We start from the raw sequence: 21,338 nt of genomic DNA, 5'->3' as shown, positions 1-21,338 counted from the left end.
ACACAGAAACACTGGATTAATAAAGCTGTGGCTACCTGCTCTGAGCCTAATGGATGAAAGCAAGCCCGTTGGCAGACAAGGCCAGATAAGCTTGCAGGCCTATGCTTCAAAATGGCCACCAGCCACATGGCCAGGCCCAACAACAGAAAGCCTACCCCCAAAAAACACATTTCCCAACTCAACCCAATGCCATCCATGCCCTAAATGATGTCTAAAAGCAACAGACCACACAAAAACACTTGATTAAGAAAGCTGTGGCTACCAGCTGAGCCTACTGGATGAAAGCAAGCCCGTTGGCAGACAAGGCCAGACAAGCTTGCAGGCCTATGCTTCAAAATGGCCACCAGCCACATGGCCAGTCCCAACAACAGAAAGCCTACCCCCAAAAAACACATTTCACAACTCAATCCAATGCCATCCATGCCCTAAATGATGTCTAAATTCAACAGACCACACAGAAACACTTGATTAATAAAGCTGTGGCTACCAGCTCTGAGCCTACTGGATGAAAGCAGGCCTGTTGGCAGACAAGGCGAGACAAGCTTGCAGGCCTAGGCTTCATAATGGCCACCAGCCACATGGCCAAGGCCCAACAACAGAAAGCCCACTCCCAAAAAAAACACATTTGCCAACTCAATCCAATGCCATCATGCCCTAAATGATGTCTAATTTCAACAGACCACACAGAAACACTTGATTAATAAAGCTGTGGCTACCTGCTCTGAGCCTACTGGTTGAAAGCAGGCCTGTTGGCAGACAAGGCCAGACAAGCTTGCAGGCCTAGGCTTCATAATGGCCACCAGGCACATGGCCAGGCCCAACATCAGAAAGCCCACCCCAAAAAAACACATTTCCCAACTCAATCCAATGCTATCCATATCCTAAATGATGTCTAAATTCAACAGACCACACAGAAACACTTGATTAATAACACTGTGGCTACCTGCTCTGAGACTACTGGATGAAATCAGACCTGTTGGCAGACAAGGCCAGACAAGCTTGCAGGCCTATCCTTCAACATGGCCACCAGCCACATGGCCAGGCCCAACAACAGAAAGCCCACCCCCAAAAACACATTTCCCAACTCAATCCAGTGCCATCCATGCCCTAAATGATGTATAAATTCAAGAGACCATACAGAAACACTTGATTAATAAAGCTGTGGCTACCTGATCTGAGCCTACTGGATGAAAGCAGGCCTGTTGGCAGACAATGCCAGACCAGCGTGCAGGCCTAGGCTTCATAACGGCCACCAGCCACATGGCCAGGCCCAACAACAGAAAGCCCACCCCCAAAAAACACATTTCCCAACTCAATCCAATGCCATCCATGCCCTAAATGATGTCTAAATTCAACAGACCACACAGAAACACTTGATTAATAAAGCTGTGGCTACCTGCTCTGAGACTACTGGATGAAAGCAGGCCTGTTGGCAGACAAGGCCAGACAAGCTTGCAGGCCTTTGCTTCTAAATGGCAACCAACCACAAGGCCAGGCCCAACAACAGAAAGCCCACCCCAAAAAAAACACATTTCCCAACTCAATTCAATGCCATCCAGGCCCTAAATGATGTCTAAATTCAACAGACCACACAGAAGCACTTGATTAAGAAAGCTGTGGCTACCTGCTCTGAGCCTACTGGATGAAAGCAAGCCCGTTGGCAGACAAGGCCAGACAAGCTTGCAGGCCTATGCTTCAAAATGGCCACCAGCCACATGGCCAGGCCCAACAACAGAAAGCCTACCCCCAAAAAACACATTTCCCAACTCAATTCAATGCCATCCATGCCCTAAATGATGTCTAAATTCAACAGACCACACAGAAACACGTGATTAATAAAGCTGTGGCTACCAGCTCTGAGCCTACTGGATAAAGCAGGCCTGTTGGCAGACAAGGCGAGACAAGCTTGCAGGCCTAGGCTTCATAATGGCCACCAGCCACATGGCCAGGCCCAACAACAGAAAGCCCACTCCCAAAAAAACACATTTCCCAACTCAATCCAATGCCATCCATGCCCTAAATGATGTCTAAATTCCACAGACCACACAGAAACACTTGATTAATAACACCGTGGCTACCTGCTCTGAGCCTACTGGATGAAATCAGGCCTGTTGGCAGACAAGGCCAGACAAGCTTGCAGGCCTATCCTTCAACATGGCCACCAGCTACATGGCCAGGCCCAACAACAGAAAGCCCACCCCCAAAAAACACATTTCCCAACTCAATCCAATGCCATCCATGCCCTAAATGATGTCTAATTTCAACAGACCACACAGAAACACTTGATTAATAAAGCTGTGGCTACCTGCTCTGAGCCTACTGGTTGAAAGCAGGCCTGTTGGCAGACAAGGCCAGACAAGCTTGCAGGCCTAGGCTTCATAATGGCCACCAGGCACATGGCCAGGCCCAACATCAGAAAGCCCACCCCAAAAAAACACATTTCCCAACTCAATCCAATGCTATCCATGTCCTGAATGATGTCTAAATTCAACAGACCACACAAACACTTGATTAATAACACTGTGGCTACCTGCTCTGAGACTACTGGATGAAATCAGATATGTTGGCAGACAAGGCCAGACAAGCTTGCAGGCCTATCCTTCAACATGGCCACCAGCCACATGGCCAGGACCAACAACAGAAAGCCCACCCCCAAAAACACATTTCCCAACTCAATCCAGTGCCATCCATGCCCTAAATGATGTATAAATTCAAGAGACCACACAGAAACACTTGATTATAAAAGCTGTGGCTACCTGATCTGAGCCTACTGGATGAAAGCAGGCCTGTTGGCAGACAAGGCCAGACAAGCTTGCAGGCCTAGGCTTCATAATGGCCACCAGGCACATGGCCAGGCCCAACATCAGAAAGCCCACCCCAAAAACACATTTCCCAACTCAATCCAATGCTATCCATGTCCCAAATGATGTCTAAATTCAACAGACCACACAGAAACACTTGGTTAATAACACTGTGGCTACCTGCTCTGAGACTACTGGATGAAATCAGGCCTGTTGGCAGACAAGGCCAGACAAGCTTGCAGGCCTATCCTTCAACATGGCCACCAGCCATATGGCCAGGCCCAACAACAGAAAGCCCACCCCCAAAAACATTTCCCAACTCAATCCAGTGCCATCCATGCCCTAAATGATGTATAAATTCAACAGACCACACAGAAACACTTGATTAATAAAGCTGTGGCTACCTGCTCTGAGCCTACTGGATGAAAGCAGGTCTGTTGGCAGACAAGGCAAGACAAGCTTGCAGGCCTAGGCTTCATAATGCCACCAGGAACATGGCCGGGCCCAACATCAGAAAGCCCACCCCAACAAAACACATTTGCCAACTCAATCCAATGCCATCCATGTCCTAAATGATGTCTAAATTCAACAGACTACACAGAAACACTGGATTAATAAAGCTGTGGCTACCTGCTCTGAGCCTACTGGATGAAAGCAAGCCCGTTGGCAGACAAGGCCAGATAAGCTTGCAGGCCTATGCTTCAAAATGGCCACCAGCCACATGGCCAGGCCCAACAACAGAAAGCCTACCCCCCAAAAACACATTTCCCAACTCAATCCAATGCTATCCATGTCCCAAATGATGTCTAAATTCAACAGACCACACAGAAACACTTGATTAATAACACTGTGGCTACCTGCTCTGAGACTACTGGATGAAATTAGGCCTGTTGGCAGACAAGGCCAGACAAGCTTGCAGGCCTATCCTTCAACATGGCCACCAGCCATGTGGCCAGGCCCAACAACAAAAAGCCCACCCCCAAAAACATTTCCCAACTCAATCCAGTGCGATCCATGCCCTAAATGATGTATAAATTCAACAGACCACACAGAAACACTTGATTAATAAAGCTGTGGCTACCTGCTCTGAGCCTACTGGATGAAAGCAGGCCTGTTGGCAGACAAGGCAAGACAAGCTTGCAGGCCTAGGCTTCATAATGCCACCAGGAACATGGCCGGGCCCAACATCGGAAAGCCCACCCCAAAAAAACACATTTGCCAACTCAATCCAATGCCATCCATGTCCTAAATGATGTCTAAATTCAACAGACTACACAGAAACACTGGATTAATAAAGCTGTGGCTACCTGCTCTGAGCCTACTGGATGAAAGCAAGCCCGTTGGCAGACAAGGCCAGACAAGCTTGCAGGACTATGCTTCAAAATGGCCACCAGCCACATGGCCAGGCCCAACAACAGAAAGCCTACCCCCAAAAAACACATTTCCCAACTCAACCCAATGCCATCCATGCCCTAAATGATGTCTAAATTCAACAGACCACACAGAAACACTTGATTAATAAAGCTGTGGCTACCAGCTGAGACTACTGGATGAAAGCAGGCCTGTTGGCAGACAAGGCCAGACCAGCGTGCAGGCCTAGGCTTCATAACGGCCACCAGCCACATGGCCAGGCCCAACAACAGAAAGCCCACCCCCAAAAAACACATTTCCCAACTCAATGCAATGCCATCCATGCCCTAAATGATGTCTAAATTCAACAGACCACACAGAAACACTTGATTAATAAAGCTGTGGCTACCTGCTCTGAGACTACTGGATGAAAGCAGGCCTGTTGTCAGACAAGGCCAGACAAGCTTGCAGGCCTTTGCTTCTAAATGGCAACCAACCACAAGGCCAGGCCCAACAACAGAAAGCCCACCCCAAAAAAAACACATTTCCCAACTCAATTCAATGCCATCCAGGCCCTAAATGATGTCTAAATTCAACAGACCACACAGAAGCACTTGATTAAGAAAGCTGTGGCTACCTGCTCTGAGCCTACTGGATGAAAGCAAGCCCGTTGGCAGACAAGGCCAGACAAGCTTGCAGGCCTATGCTTCAAAATGGCCACCAGCCACATGGCCAGGCCCAACAACAGAAAGCCTACCCCCAAAAAACACATTTCCCAACTCAATTCAATGCCATCCATGCCCTAAATGATGTCTAAATTCAACAGACCACACAGAAACACGTGATTAATAAAGCTGTGGCTACCAGCTCTGAGCCTACTGGATAAAGCAGGCCTGTTGGCAGACAAGGCGAGACAAGCTTGCAGGCCTAGGCTTCATAATGGCCACCAGCCACATGGCCAGGCCCAACAACAGAAAGCCCACTCCCAAAAAAACACATTTCCCAACTCAATCCAATGCCATCCATGCCCTAAATGATGTCTAAATTCCACAGACCACACAGAAACACTTGATTAATAACACCGTGGCTACCTGCTCTGAGCCTACTGGATGAAATCAGGCCTGTTGGCAGACAAGGCCAGACAAGCTTGCAGGCCTATCCTTCAACATGGCCACCAGCTACATGGCCAGGCCCAACAACAGAAAGCCCACCCCCAAAAAACACATTTCCCAACTCAATCCAATGCCATCCATGCCCTAAATGTTGTCTAATTTCAACAGACCACACAGAAACACTTGATTAATAAAGCTTTGGCTACCTGCTCTGAGCCTACTGGTTGAAAGCAGGCCTGTTGGCAGACAAGGCCAGACAAGCTTGCAGGCCTAGGCTTCATAATGGCCACCAGGCACATGGCCAGGCCCAACATCAGAAAGCCCACCCCAAAAAAACACATTTCCCAACTCAATCCAATGCTATCCATGTCCTAAATGATGTCTAAATTCAACAGACCACACAAACACTTGATTAATAACACTGTGGCTACCTGCTCTGAGACTACTGGATGAAATCAGACATGTTGGCAGACAAGGCCAGACAAGCTTGCAGGCCTATCCTTCAACATGGCCACCAGCCACATGGCCAGGACCAACAACAGAAAGCCCACCCCCAAAAACACATTTCCCAACTCAATCCAGTGCCATCCATGCCCTAAATGATGTATAAATTCAAGAGACCACACAGAAACACTTGATTAATAAAGCTGTGGCTACCTGATCTGAGCCTACTGGATGAAAGCAGGCCTGTTGGCAGACAAGGCCAGACAAGCTTGCAGGCCTAGGCTTCATAATGGCCACCAGGCACATGGCCAGGCCCAACATCAGAAAGCCCACCCCAAAAACACATTTCCCAACTCAATCCAATGCTATCCATGCCCTAAATGATGTATAAATTCAACAGACCACACAGAAACACTTGATTAATAAAGCTGTGGCTACCTGCTCTGAGCCTACTGGATGAAAGCAGGTCTGTTGGCAGACAAGGCAAGACAAGCTTGCAGGCCTAGGCTTCATAATGCCACCAGGAACATGGCCAGGCCCAACATCAGAAAGCCCACCCCAACAAAACACATTTGCCAACTCAATCCAATGCCATCCATGTCCTAAATGATGTCTAAATTCAACAGACTACACAGAAACACTGGATTAATAAAGCTGTGGCTACCTGCTCTGAGCCTACTGGATGAAAGCAAGCCCGTTGGCAGACAAGGCCAGATAAGCTTGCAGGCCTATGCTTCAAAATGGCCACCAGCCACATGGCCAGGCCCAACAACAGAAAGCCTACCCCCCAAAAACACATTTCCCAACTCAATCCAATGCTATCCATGTCCCAAATGATGTCTAAATTCAACAGACCACACAGAAACACTTGATTAATAACACTGTGGCTACCTGCTCTGAGACTACTGGATGAAATTAGGCCTGTTGGCAGACAAGGCCAGACAAGCTTGCAGGCCTATCCTTCAACATGGCCACCAGCCATGTGGCCAGGCCCAACAACAAAAAGCCCACCCCCAAAAACATTTCCCAACTCAATCCAGTGCCATCCATGCCCTAAATGATGTATAAATTCAACAGACCACACAGAAACACTTGATTAATAAAGCTGTGGCTACCTGCTCTGAGCCTACTGGATGAAAGCAGGCCTGTTGGCAGACAAGGCAAGACAAGCTTGCAGGCCTAGGCTTCATAATGCCACCAGGAACATGGCCGGGCCCAACATCGGAAAGCCCACCCCAAAAAAACACATTTGCCAACTCAATCCAATGCCATCCATGTCCTAAATGATGTCTAAATTCAACAGACTACACAGAAACACTGGATTAATAAAGCTGTGGCTACCTGCTCTGAGCCTACTGGATGAAAGCAAGCCCGTTGGCAGACAAGGCCAGACAAGCTTGCAGGCCTATGCTTCAAAATGGCCACCAGCCACATGGCCAGGCCCAACAACAGAAAGCCTACCCCCAAAAAACACATTTCCCAACTCAACCCAATGCCATCCATGCCCTAAATGATGTCTAAATTCAACAGACCACACATAAACACTTGATTAATAAAGCTGTGGCTACCAGCTGAGACTACTGGATGAAAGCAGGCCTGTTGGCAGACAAGGCGAGACAAGCTTGCAGGCCTAGGCTTCATAATGGCCACCAGCCACATGGCCAGGCCCAACAACAGAAAGCCCACTCCCAAAAAAACACATTTGCCAACTCAATCCAATGCCATCCATGCCCTAAATGATGTCTAAATTCAACAGACCACACAGAAACACTTAATTAATAACACTGTGGCTACCTGCTCTGAGACTACTGGATGAAATCAGACCTGTTGGCAGACAAGGCCAGACAAGCTTGCAGGCCTATCCTTCAACATGGCCACCAGCCACATGGCCAGGCCCAACAGCAGAAAGCCCACCCCCAAAAACACATTTCCCAACTCAATCCAGTGCCATTCATGCCCTAAATGATGTATAAATTCAAGAGACCACACAGAAACACTTGATTAATAAAGCTGTGGCTACCTGCTCTGAGCCTACTGGATGAAAGCAGGCCTGTTGGCAGACAAGGCCAGACAAGCTTGCAGGCCTAGGTTTCATAATGGCCACCAGGCACATGGCCAGGCCCAACATCAGAAAGCCCACCCCAAAAAAACACATTTCCCAACTCAATCCAATGCTATCCATGTCCTAAATGATGTCTAAATTCAACAGACCACACAGAAACACTTGATTAATAACACTGTGGCTACCTGCTCTGAGACTACTGGATGAAATTAGGCCTGTTGGCAGACAAGGCCAGACAAGCTTGCAGGCCTATCCTTCAACATGGCCACCAGCCATGTGGCCAGGCCCAACAACAAAAAGCCCACCCCCAAAAACATTTCCCAACTCAATCCAGTGCCATCCATGCCCTAAATGATGTATAAATTCAACAGACCACACAGAAACACTTGATTAATAAAGCTGTGGCTACCTGCTCTGAGCCTACTGGATGAAAGCAGGCCTGTTGGCAGACAAGGCAAGACAAGCTTGCAGGCCTAGGCTTCATAAGGCCACCAGGAACATGGCCGGGCCAAACATCGGAAAGCCCACCCCAAAAAAACACATTTGCCAACTCAATCCAATGCCATCCATGTCCTAAATGATGTCTAAATTCAACAGACTACACAGAAACACTGGATTAATAAAGCTGTGGCTACCTGCTCTGAGCCTACTGGATGAAAGCAAGCCCGTTGGCAGACAAGGCCAGATAAGCTTGCAGGCCTATGCTTCAAAATGGCCACCAGCCACATGGCCAGGCCCAACAACAGAAAGCCTACCCCCAAAAAACACATTTCCCAACTCAACCCAATGCCATCCATGCCCTAAATGATGTCTAAATTCAACAGACCACACAGAAACACTTGATTAATAAAGCTGTGGCTACCAGCTGAGCCTACTGGATGAAAGCAGGCCTTTTGGCAGACAATGCCAGACCAGCGTGCAGGCCTAGGCTTCATAACGGCCACCAGCCACATGGCCAGGCCCAACAACAGAAAGCCCACCCTAAAAAATAACACATTTGCCAACTCAATCCAATGCCATCCATGCCCTAAATGATGTCTAAATTCAACAGACCACACAGAAACACTTAATTAATAACACTGTGGCTACCTGCTCTGAGCCTACTGGATGAAATCAGGCCTGTTGGCAGACAAGGCCAGACAAGCTTGCAGGCCTATCCTTCAACATGGCCACCAGCCACATGGCCAGGCCCAACAACAGAAAGCCCACCCCCAAAAAACACATTTCCCAACTCAATCCAATGCCATCCATGCCCTAAATGATGTCTAAATTCAACAGACCACACAGAAACACTTGATTAATAAAGCTGTGGCTACCTGCTCTGAGACTACTGGATGAAAGCAGGCCTGTTGGCAGACAAGGCCAGACAAGCTTGCAGGCCTTTGCTTCTAAATGGCAACCAACCACAAGGCCAGGCCCAACAACAGAAAGCCCACCCCAAAAAAAACACATTTCCCAACTCAATTCAATGCCATCCAGGCCCTAAATGATGTCTAAATTCAACAGACCACACAGAAACACTTGATTAAGAAAGCTGTGGCTACCTGCTCTGAGCCTACTGGATGAAAGCAAGCCCGTTGGCAGACAAGGCCAGACAAGCTTGCAGGCCTATGCTTCAAAATGGCCACCAGCCACATGGCCAGTCCCAACAACAGAAAGCCTACCCCCAAAAAACACATTTCACAACTCAATCCAATGCCATCCATGCCCTAAATGATGTCTAAATTCAACAGACCACACAGAAACACTTGATTAATAAAGCTGTGGCTACCAGCTCTGAGCCTACTGGATGAAAGCAGGCCTGTTGGCAGACAAGGCGAGACAAGCTTGCAGGCCTAGGCTTCATAATGGCCAGCAGCCACATGGCCAGGCCCAACAACAGAAAGCCCACTCCCAAAAAAACACATTTGCCAACTCAATCCAATGCCATCCATGCCCTAAATGATGTCTAATTTCAACAGACCACACAGAAACACTTGATTAATAAAGCTGTGGCTACCTGCTCTGAGCCTACTGGTTGAAAGCAGGCCTGTTGGCAGACAAGGCCAGACAAGCTTGCAGGCCTAGGCTTCATAATGGCCACCAGGCACATGGCCAGGCCCAACATCAGAAAGCCCACCCCAAAAAAACACATTTCCCAACTCAATCCAATGCTATCCATGTCCTAAATGATGTCTAAATTCAACAGACCACACAGAAACACTTGATTAATAACACTGTGGCTACCTGCTCTGAGACTACTGGATGAAAGCAGGCCTGTTGGCAGACAAGGCCAGACAAGCTTGCAGGCCTTTGCTTCTAAATGGCAACCAACCACAAGGCCAGGCCCAACAACAGAAAGCCCACCCCAAAAAAACACATTTCCCAACTCAATTCAATGCCATCCAGGCCCTAAATGATGTCTAAATTCAACAGACCACACAGAAACACTTGATTAAGAAAGCTGTGGCTACCTGCTCTGAGCCTACTGGATGAAAGCAAGCCCGTTGGCAGACAAGGCCAGACAAGCTTGCAGGCCTATGCTTCAAAATGGCCACCAGCCACATGGCCAGGCCCAACAACAGAAAGCCTACCCCCAAAAAACACATTTCCCACCTCAATTCAATGCCATCCATGCCCTAAATGATGTCTAAATTCAACAGACCACACAGAAACACGTGATTAATAAAGCTGTGGCTACCAGCTCTGAGCCTACTGGATAAAGCAGGCCTGTTGGCAGACAAGGCGAGACAAGCTTGCAGGCCTAGGCTTCATAATGGCCACCAGCCACATGGCCAGGCCCAACAACAGAAAGCCCACTCCCAAAAAAACACATTTCCCAACTCAATCCAAGGCCATCCATGCCCTAAATGATGTCTAAATTCCACAGACCACACAGAAACACTTGATTAATAACACCGTGGCTACCTGCTCTGAGCCTACTGGATGAAATCAGGCCTGTTGGCAGACAAGGCCAGACAAGCTTGCAGGCCTATCCTTCAACATGGCCACCAGCTACATGGCCAGGCCCAACAACAGAAAGCCCACCCCCAAAAAACACATTTCCCAACTCAATCCAATGCCATCCATGCCCTAAATGATGTCTAATTTCAACAGACCACACAGAAACACTTGATTAATAAAGCTGTGGCTACCTGCTCTGAGCCTACTGGTTGAAAGCAGGCCTGTTGGCAGACAAGGCCAGACAAGCTTGCAGGCCTAGGCTTCATAATGGCCACCAGGCACATGGCCAGGCCCAACATCAGAAAGCCCACCCCAAAAAAACACATTTCCCAACTCAATCCAATGCTATCCATGTCCTAAATGATGTCTAAATTCAACAGACCACACAAACACTTGATTAATAACACTGTGGCTACCTGCTCTGAGACTACTGGATGAAATCAGACATGTTGGCAGACAAGGCCAGACAAGCTTGCAGGCCTATCCTTCAACATGGCCACCAGCCACATGGCCAGGCCCAACAACAGAAAGCCCACCCCCAAAAACACATTTCCCAACTCAACCCAATGCCATCCATGCCCTAAATGATGTCTAAATTCAACAGACCACACAGAAACACTTGATTAATAAAGCTGTGGCTACCAGCTGAGCCTACTGGATGAAAGCAGGCCTGTTGGCAGACAATGCCAGACCAGCGTGCAGGCCTAGGCTTCATAACGGCCACCAGCCACATGGCCAGGCCCAACAACAGAAAGCCCACCCTAAAAAAAACACATTTGCCAACTCAATCCAATGCCATCCATGCCCTAAATGATGTCTAAATTCAACAGACCACACAGAAACACTTAATTAATAACACTGTGGCTACCTGCTCTGAGCCTAGTGGATGAAATCAGGCCTGTTGGCAGACAAGGCCAGACAAGCTTGCAGGCCTATCCTTCAACATGGCCACCAGCCACATGGCCAGGCCCAACAACAGAAAGCCCACCCCCAAAAAACACATTTCCCAACTCAATCCAATGCCATCCATGCCCTAAATGATGTCTAAATTCAACAGACCACACAGAAACACTTGATTAATAAAGCTGTGGCTACCTGCTCCGAGCCTACTGGAGGAAAGCAGGCCTGTTGGCAGACAAGGCCAGACAAGCTTGCTGGTCTAGGCTTCATAATGGCCACCAGGCACATGGCCAGGCCCAACATCAGAAAGCCCACCCCAAAAAAACACATTTCCCAACTCAATCCAATGCCGTCCATGCCCTAAATGATGTCTAAATTCAACAGACCACACAGAAACACTTGATTAATAAAGCTATGGCTACCAGCTGAGCCTACTGGATGAAAGCAGGCCTGTTGGTAGACAATGCCAGACAAGCGTGCAGGCCTAGGCTTCATAACGGACACCAGCCACATGGCCAGGCCCAACAACAGAAAGCCCACCCCAACAAAAACACATTTGCCAACTCAATCCAATGCCATCCATGCTCTAAATGATGTCTAAATTCAACAGACCACACAGAAACACTTAATTAATAACACTATGGCTACCTGCTCTGAGCCTACTGGATGAAAGCAGGCCTGTTGGCAGACAAGGCCAGACAAGCTTGCAGGCCTTTGCTTCTAAATGGCAACCAGCCACAAGACCAGGCCTAACAACAGAAAGCCCACCCCAAAAAACACATTTCCCAACTCAATTCAATGCCATCCAGGCCCTAAATGATGTCTAAATTCAACAGACCACACAGAAAAACTCGATTTAGAAAGCTGTAGCTACCTGCTCTGAGGCTACTGGATGAACGGAGGCCTGTTGGCAGACAAGGCCAGACATGCTTGCAGGCCTATGCTTCAAAATTGCCACCAGCCACATGGACAGGCCCGGCCCAACAACAGAAAGCACACCCCCAAAAAACAAATTTCCCAACTCAATCCAATGCCATCCATGCCCTAAATGATGTCTAAATTCAACAGACCACACAGAAACACTTGATTAATAACACTGTGGCTACCTGCTCTGAGCTTACTGGGTGAAAGCAGGCCTGTTGGCAGACAAAGCCAGACAAGCTTGCAGGCCTATGCTTCAACATGGCCACCAGCCAGATGGCCAGGCCCAACAACAGAAAGCCCACCCCCAAAAAACACATTTCCCAACTCAATCCAATGCCATCCATGCCCTAAATGATGTCTAAATTCAACAGGCCACACAGAAACACTTGATTAATAAAGCTGTGTCTACCTGCTCTGAGCTTACTGGATGAAAGCAGGCCTGTTGACAGACAAGGCCAGACAAGCTTGCAAGTCTAGGCTTCATAATGGCCAGCAGGCACATGGCCAGGCCCAACATCTGAAAGCCCACCCCAAAAAACACATTTCCCAACTCAATCCAATGCCATCCATGCCCTAAATTATGTCTAAATTCAACAGACTACACAGAAACACTTGATTAATAAAGCTGTGGCTACCTGCTCTGAGCCTACTGGATGAAAGCAGGCCTGTTGGCAGACAAGGCCAGACAAGCTTGCAGGCCTTTGCTTCTAAATGGCAACCAGCCACAAGACCAGGTCCAACAACAGAAAGCCCACCCCAAAAAAACACAATTCCCAACTCAATTCAATGCCATCAAGGCCCTAAATGATGTCTAAATTCAACAGACCACACAGAAACACTTGATTAAGAAAGCTGTGGCTACCTGCTCTGAGCCTACTGGATGAACGGAGGCATGTTTGCAGACAAGATCAGACAAGCTTGCAGGCCTATGCTTCAAAATGGCCACCAGCCACATGGCCAGGCCCGGCCCAACAACAGAAAGCACCCCCTCAAAAAACACATTTCCCAACTCAATCCAATGCCGTCCATGCCCTAAATGATGTCTAAATTCAACAGACCACACAGAAACACTTGATTAATAACACTGTGGCTAACTGCTCTGAGCTTACTGGATGAAAGCAGGCCTGTTGGCAGACAAGGCCAGACAAGCTTGCAGGCCTATGCTTCAACATGGCCACCAGCCAGATGGCCAGGCCCAACAACAGAAAGCCCACCCCCAAAAAACACATTTCCCAACTCAATCCAATGCCATCCATGCCCTAAATTATGACTAAATTCAACAGACCACACAGAAACACTTGATTAATAAAGCTGTGTCTACCTGCTCTGAGCCTACTGGATGAAAGCAGGCCTGTTGGCAGATAAGGGCAGACAAGCTTGCAGGCCTAGGCTTCATAATGGCCACCAGCCACATGGCCAGGCCCAACACCAGAAAGCCCACCCCAAAAAAACACATTTCCCAACTCAATCCAATGCCATCCATGCCCTAAATGATGTCTAAATTCAACAGACCACACAGAAACACCTGATTAATAAAGCTGTGGCTACCTGCTCTGAGCCTACTAGATGAAAGCAGGCCTGTTGGCAGACAAGGCCAGACAAGCTTGAGGCCTTTGCTTCTAAATGGCCACCAGCCACAAGGCCAGGCCCAACAACAGAAAGCTCACCCCAAAAAAACACATTTCCCAACTCAATCCAAAGCCATCCAGCCCCTAAATGATGCTTGAAAATGAAATGCATTCAAAAAACACTTAAGAAACAGTTGCTTCATCATGCACACACCCATGAGGCCATGACTAGCTCGGGGTCTACTACCGACTACAACTACCCACAACATTAAAAAAAAAGAAATGATAGTTACCAAAATTCAATTGTAGTTGCAACAACTGCAATGACCACAATCAAACAGACACAACAACCACTTACTTGTAAAGTATCCCATTCAAAAATCCTCAAATCCAATTGCAATGATGCAGCAGACAAAAAGTAAGATCTTTCCAGCTCAAAATCCAAAGGCAGAATGAGCAGGAGATGGACAAAGCACTGGGAGGAGCCTGCTGGACAGGAACAGGAAGTTAGAGATTCTGTGGCACTTCCTCCCTCTCCCTCCATTTTAAAAAAGGACTCCTTGCACAAAAAAGACAGCCAAATGTCAATCTGAGGAGTTTTTTCATCCAAATCATCATTTGCAGAAGGTTTTATGGTGCTAGAGCTGATATTCTTCTCCAAATTGAAAATTTTACATGTTCGAGCTCTCGAGCTACACAATACTTCCGCCGGAAGTCGATGGCGCCTCCCAAAATGACGTGTTTTCGTTCTCTCGCTCCCTGTCTTGTTGGATATTATGTGTTTGGGTTCTCTCGCTCCTTGTCACGTTTGATATGACGTGTTCGCATCCTCGTGCTCTCGCTCGCAGTGGAGAATGACGTGTTCGGGTTCTCTCACTCCTTGTCGCGTTCGATATGACGTGATCGCGTCCTCACGCTCTCGCTCGCGGTGGAGAATGATGTGTTCGAGATCTCATATTCTCACGATGCATGATCGCGAGACGAATGACGTGATTGCGGGCGCGAACTCTCGCGAGATAGCGCAAAATGGCTACCAACAATTCAACATCTCGTGGAGCACGCGACCTGTTCGGGAAAACTTGTCGGCGAACACGGCAATCCAGGTAAGGCGATCGCGTGCACGAGAACGTATTTTTACAGCGCGAGCATGAAAAAATATTTCCGGTACACTGCGGATCGCGGAAATTTGGGATTTTTTCACGCTCTCCGCGGAACGCAAAAATGTCAAATTATCGCAATTTCCGCAAGTGGAACGGAATTTGACACCCAGGCCTAACAAAGAGGGAAGACGGGTGCAGAAGCAGGCAAAAGGGGTGCAGAAAGAACCAAGTAAGTTACAGAAAGAGGCAAGTGAAGTGCAGAGGGAGGCAAGAGAACTGCATAAAGAGGCAATAGAGTTACAGAAAGGTAAGTGAGGTGCAGAAAGTAGCAAGATTACGGCAGAAAGAAGCAACAGAAGTACAGAAAGAGTGAAGAGGGGTAGAGAGAGAGGCAAGAGAGGTACAGAAAGAGAAGAAAGAAACAAAAGAAGTGCAGAAAGAAGGAATAGAGGTGCAGAAACAGGCAAAAGGATACATAAAGATATAAGAGGGGTACAGGAAGAAGCAAATGAGGTGAAGATAGAGGCAACAGATGTGCAGAAAGATTGAAGAGAGGTGCAGAAAGTACAAGAGATTTGCAGAATGAGGTCAGGAGAAGTGCAGAAAAAGAAAGAAATGTGCAGAAAGAAGCAACAGAAATGTAGAAAGAGGAAAGAGAAGCGCATAGGGAAGCAAGAGTGGCTTGCACACCATTAGTACCAATTTAACACTCACATTCAGCAATAAGTAACAGGTGAACATTCTAGGTTTGCAAAGGGCCTTCCACCACACTGTAACACTTGTTGCTGAATGTTTGGTAATGTTTGAGCTAGAAACAAGGCTTTTTTCGTTCAAATCTGCATATTAGGGTGCAGACGATAAATTATGTGGCTAATGCAGAAAATGTATTACTGTACAAAAGTCGGTGAAGCCAAACAGTCACATAATTCCAGTGGCCCTGCTCATACCTCTGACTAGGTCCACAAGTGCTCCTCAGTGATTCCATCATTTTTATGTCTCACTGAGTTCATAGTTGAGCTTCCATGGAAACGAGGAAGACTAAACCTGAGATTACCACTCCACAACACAAACTACCATACCACATAATTACTCTCCATAACACATAATCCCACTCTACATAATTCCTATACACTAAATACCACATAATTTCTATCCACATAATTTCACTGCACAACATACAACATAATTCCCCTGCACACAATGTACATCCACTCCTTTACAAAAAACAATATTAAAAAACATTTACATTTTATGTCATTTGAGATGTCATCAGTGATGCCATGAGTGATGTAACTGACCATGTCATGAGTGACGTAATATGTGACGTCATCAGCAGTGCATTGCGGGCGCGCAAGTTAAAGTTAGCTCAACTAACAATAACAGGCACATTTTTCTGGTTTTATATGAGTCAAATGTCCAACTAACTATAACGTCTCTGAAACCTATGTTTTTTTCAGTGGATTTGTAAGGGTATTTTTAAAATGCAAGTTTCTAACTATAACGTCTGTAAAACCTATTTTTTTTTCAGTGAACTTCAAAGGTTTTTTAAATATCGAACTACTATTGTGTATTTGTCATTAGTACTGTTTTTTCTAACTTTTCAACTACATAAAATAAACTGCAGCAGTGCTATGTATTATAATACATTTCACAAATTACAATGAGTTTTTAAATAAAACAAAATAATTTAACATTCAGAAAACTACTTTTCTCCATGTTTTTGCTGTCATCAGCTACTACTTAACTTCACTATTCACAGTGATGTCAGAGTAGTTTCATCATAAACATCAGGGGAAAAAAAACAATCAACTAGATTGCTAAAAAAACAACAAATCCCTAATTCCCACAAATATAATACAAAATCAACAAAAATAACATATCCAATACTATTTCCAAACTTCAAATCTTACCTTTACTTCGTAGTTTCTGTGCACATTTTCCAAATACGCCAGATAATGTATCAAAATTTTGATTGAAAGCATCCAGTATGAATTCCTTAAAGTATCTTTACACCTTCCCACAAAGCCAAATGGTGTATCTAAAATCTTTCTTTCAGAAATATTAAGTATGAGTTGGGTAATTCATAAGGCAATCTCGGTTTCATTTCCAAGTGTGTATCCTTGCAATGACTAAAACCATTATTACACTTTAAATAAACTGTATAATGTCCACTTGTAGTAGTACTTCCAGCATGGAACACAATAGCAACTGTTGCAAAAGTTCTTCCAGAAGTAGATACTTGACTAGCAACAAAATGTTTAATTTTGGTTTCTACTTTTCTACCATTTGGTCTACAGCGTTACAGCATTTTAATCAAATATTTTCCATATCTTTGTAAGCATAATGTAGATGCATTGTTGATTTACAAAGAGAACACATCATCGCTAATCAGCTTCTTTTACTAATCTGGAAAATGGTCAGGTATTGTTAAATATAGAAATCGTTCTCTGTCAACTATAGTGCTTGAAGTTAATGAACACTGATTACATTTATGTTTTCATTTGTTACTGAGTCCAAATAAATTCTCAATCTGAGTTCCTTCATCTTCTAGAACTCCAAGCATAACCATCAGAAAATCTTGTGCATCTTGTTGTATATTAGCACTAAACATTAAAGCTCTAGTACATGTATCCAAAAGTTGGCGAATACCAGAAGCAGAATGGATCTTATTTCTCTCAGTTCTCAATTCTTGAAATAATGTATAAAGTGCCGAACATAATCTTTTTTCCTGACTTTCCATAATTTCACCATAAACATCTTCACGATAAAATATAACTTTTAGAATAACATTACCATAGCAGTTGACACCAGAAGCATTTTCCAATTGGTATCCAACAACATAATCACTTGTTTGTATTTTCTGCTTCTTTACATTTTTTCTTTTCTCTGGATTTTCTTTCTGGTTTTCAACCATAGTTGATTCTTCAACATGTTTGCGTTTTGAACACACAGCACATTTCTCATAAATCGGATACTCACCTAAACTTGGAGCATAAGACCTTCTCAAACGATTATATTCTCTTACACAATTAACATCAGCACTAACCTTGTTCTCATCAAAATCAATTAAATACAAACCAGACAACGTTCTAACATGAGATAATGCAACATATACCATTCCCTCTTTAAACACACTTCTTCCTACATTTACCAAAGCATTATCTACACTTCAACCTTGAGATTTATGAATGGTTATTGCATATGCTAAATAGAAGGGAAACTGTTTTCTACGAACATACAAGTCTTTTACAAGCAAAAAACATGCAGCAGAACGCGCAATCTGTCTTATCTCTGTAATCTGATCAAATATAACTTTAAAGAATTCAATTCCATTTCTATTTTGATATTTCACAAAATCAACAACTTTCCCCATTGCTCCATTCACTAAACTTTCTTCTACATTCAGATTACAGTTCAAAATTACCCGCCAGTTTAACAATACATCTAATTTTTTTCTAAGCCAGTAGTTTTTGATACAGACTTTTCCAAAGAATCCAATTTAGTCTGTAGTTGTTCTGAAAGAACAATTGTTATTCCATGATGCTCGATTTCATCAATGGCTTCAATGTGAACTATTCCTTGATTTTTGAATTTCATAAGCTCTCTATTAAATGTATAACACTCTTCCACTGTAGGCATTAAGCAAACTATAGACTTTTTTCTTTAATTTTCTTGTACATTACTTCTGCTTTTGGGTTTTCATTTGTAAACAAGTTCTTTAGTAGACGACTTTGAAAAGCTTGTTTACCATGTTTGCTTAGAACACCAATTCTTACATCTTTTAGAATATTTGCATAATCTTCATCTCTTGCTTGTTGCATATTCTGAATGAGTTCTTTATATTCAAAATGTAACCACAGTTTCACATTTCCAATACTTCCCAAAGATGTCCTAGTGTCTTCATGTACAAGAGTTTTAAACACTGGTTCTCCTTTTACAGGGATTAGTTGTAACAGATCTCCAAATACAATGAATTGTTTTCCTCCAAAGAGAACGTCGTAATCTGTTTTTAATACCTGTTGCATTCTTACGTGTACAATAGCAAGCCTTAAGTTTGAGACCATGCTCACCTCATCAATAATTAAAAATTTCATTTTCTTCAGCACTCTTGACACTTCATAAGAAGCTTCCCCGGACAACTTCTGATATTCGAATTTCTTATCCTGCTCAACTGGTAACATCAATCTATACGAAGTATATCCTTTAACATTGTGTGCAGCTAATCTAGTTAGAGCTGTTACCACACAACATAAATGTAAACAAGTTGTTTTTTGAAGATAGCTGGTCAAAACTTTTACCTGTCCCAGCTTGAACACTGATGTACATCAGAAGAGGTTTACAAGTTGAACACACACATTATTTTTTTCATGCTACAAATCATGTGCTATCCGTTCTCTCATTTGCACATATATTTCATTCTCTTCAGCATTTACTTGTTCTTCTAAGTTTTCCAATGTAATATTCTCCTTGTGTGGTTGCTGCATTGCAATTTCGACTTCATGCATAGCAATCGCTGCTTCATTTTCCAGCATTGGTTTTCCAAGAGGATCTTGACTACATGGACCACTACTTTGACTATCTTGAGAACTTCATGAGCTATTTCAGCTGTAATAGTCTTTTCCTGTTCAACTTCATCATTCAACATGTTTTAAATATGTAGGGGAAAATTCATTGTACACCCAATGCTATCTTTACATGCATTAAAAGAATCTTCGTAGCAGTCAAAGGCTCCAAGTATTTCACTTTCGCTACGCCATGGTTTAAACAGTTGCAGAAGTGCTAAATAGTACAATTCTCGCTTATCTGGAGTTTCACATCTAAATTTCTTGAGGTTTATAAGATTACCCTTTGCATGTTTTACTAAACAACCATGACATCCAACTACTGCAAATGTACCTTCTTTTAAATTCTGTTTAACATTTTCTTTGAAGCTGTAATGTTGAAGTACTTCATACAGACATAGCTGTTCCAGATGTTGACTTCTTTTCGAATAGTATGTGTCCAACATATTAGTTTTAAGAATGTTTGTACTGTCTGGTTCATTTGCTGCTTATTGTTCAATTTCTTCCAATGATTTCAACACTCTATTTCGTTTGCAGGCAAGACCTAAACTTACCCAAATGATTCCTCATGACTTTGAATATGAACTTGAAGAGCACAAGTGGTCTGAACATTCATAGGATCCAATTTCCTCGGTGGGAAAGCATTTTCTAAGTAAAGCTGTATAACTTTTTGCTAAGGCTCTTCTCTTGTGCAATTTCTCTCCACATTTGTTTTATCTCTCTTTTTTCTGATTTTGTTATGTGCGATGTATCATAACGTGCACCAGCAATTGAGTTATCTGCAACATACTGGATGTCCATGTTCGCATTCCACATTTTTAAAATGACTGGATTGTAGTTATTGTGTCAGGACTGGTCAAACAAAGCCATCAAGTTCCTCGCAGTTCTATGCAAACTTCATCAGGCCAAACATTTCAGGCATCGCAAGTACTTACAATACAACTGGTCCTCCCTTTTGTTTAATAGGCAAGAGTTACCCTCGCAGCGGAATTCCAAGATCGCCGCTGGTTCACTTTCTGATTTGCTGGTCTAGTTGTTTTGGGCTTTCTGCAAGCGCAGCTGTGCTCGCTTGCTCGCGCCCTGCAAAGTGCGTACTTCAACTGTGATACTTAGCGGAACGGTTACCTTTACTAGTGCGGCCGTTGTGAAGATTCAATTTCCCGATTTTGTGAGTAATTTAAGCTTTCCAAGGCAGGCTGTCAATTCCGCGCCTGCGGTAAGTCTGTCTAGGATTATTTGAAGTCTCGAGTGTGGGTAAAGAAGATATCAAGGAGTTACTGCATTCCTGAATTAGCCCTTAGGATAGCACCTCAGACATTTTGTAAAGCAGTACATTAGTCTAGTTGTTTTTCCCTGAATATTCTGTGAGCCTTTTCACAAGAGACTGTTTGAATTAAAGACGTATTTAGTTATGCATTTCTTCAGAGACAGTACTTACCTGAGAACTGAATATAGTGAACCACCCAGAATAATCAATCTTAACAGCAAGGAAACTTACCAACATAGATGGAAAACCCGACTGAGGTCTCAAGAGATTCTCTGGGAAAAGTCAGCTACGCCTTCAACTGTTAA

Source organism: Lissotriton helveticus, chromosome 6 (assembly GCF_964261635.1).
Source record: "Lissotriton helveticus chromosome 6, aLisHel1.1, whole genome shotgun sequence".
NCBI classification, from domain to species: Eukaryota; Metazoa; Chordata; class Amphibia; order Caudata; family Salamandridae; genus Lissotriton; species Lissotriton helveticus.
Note: the sequence above shows the minus strand (reverse complement) of the source record.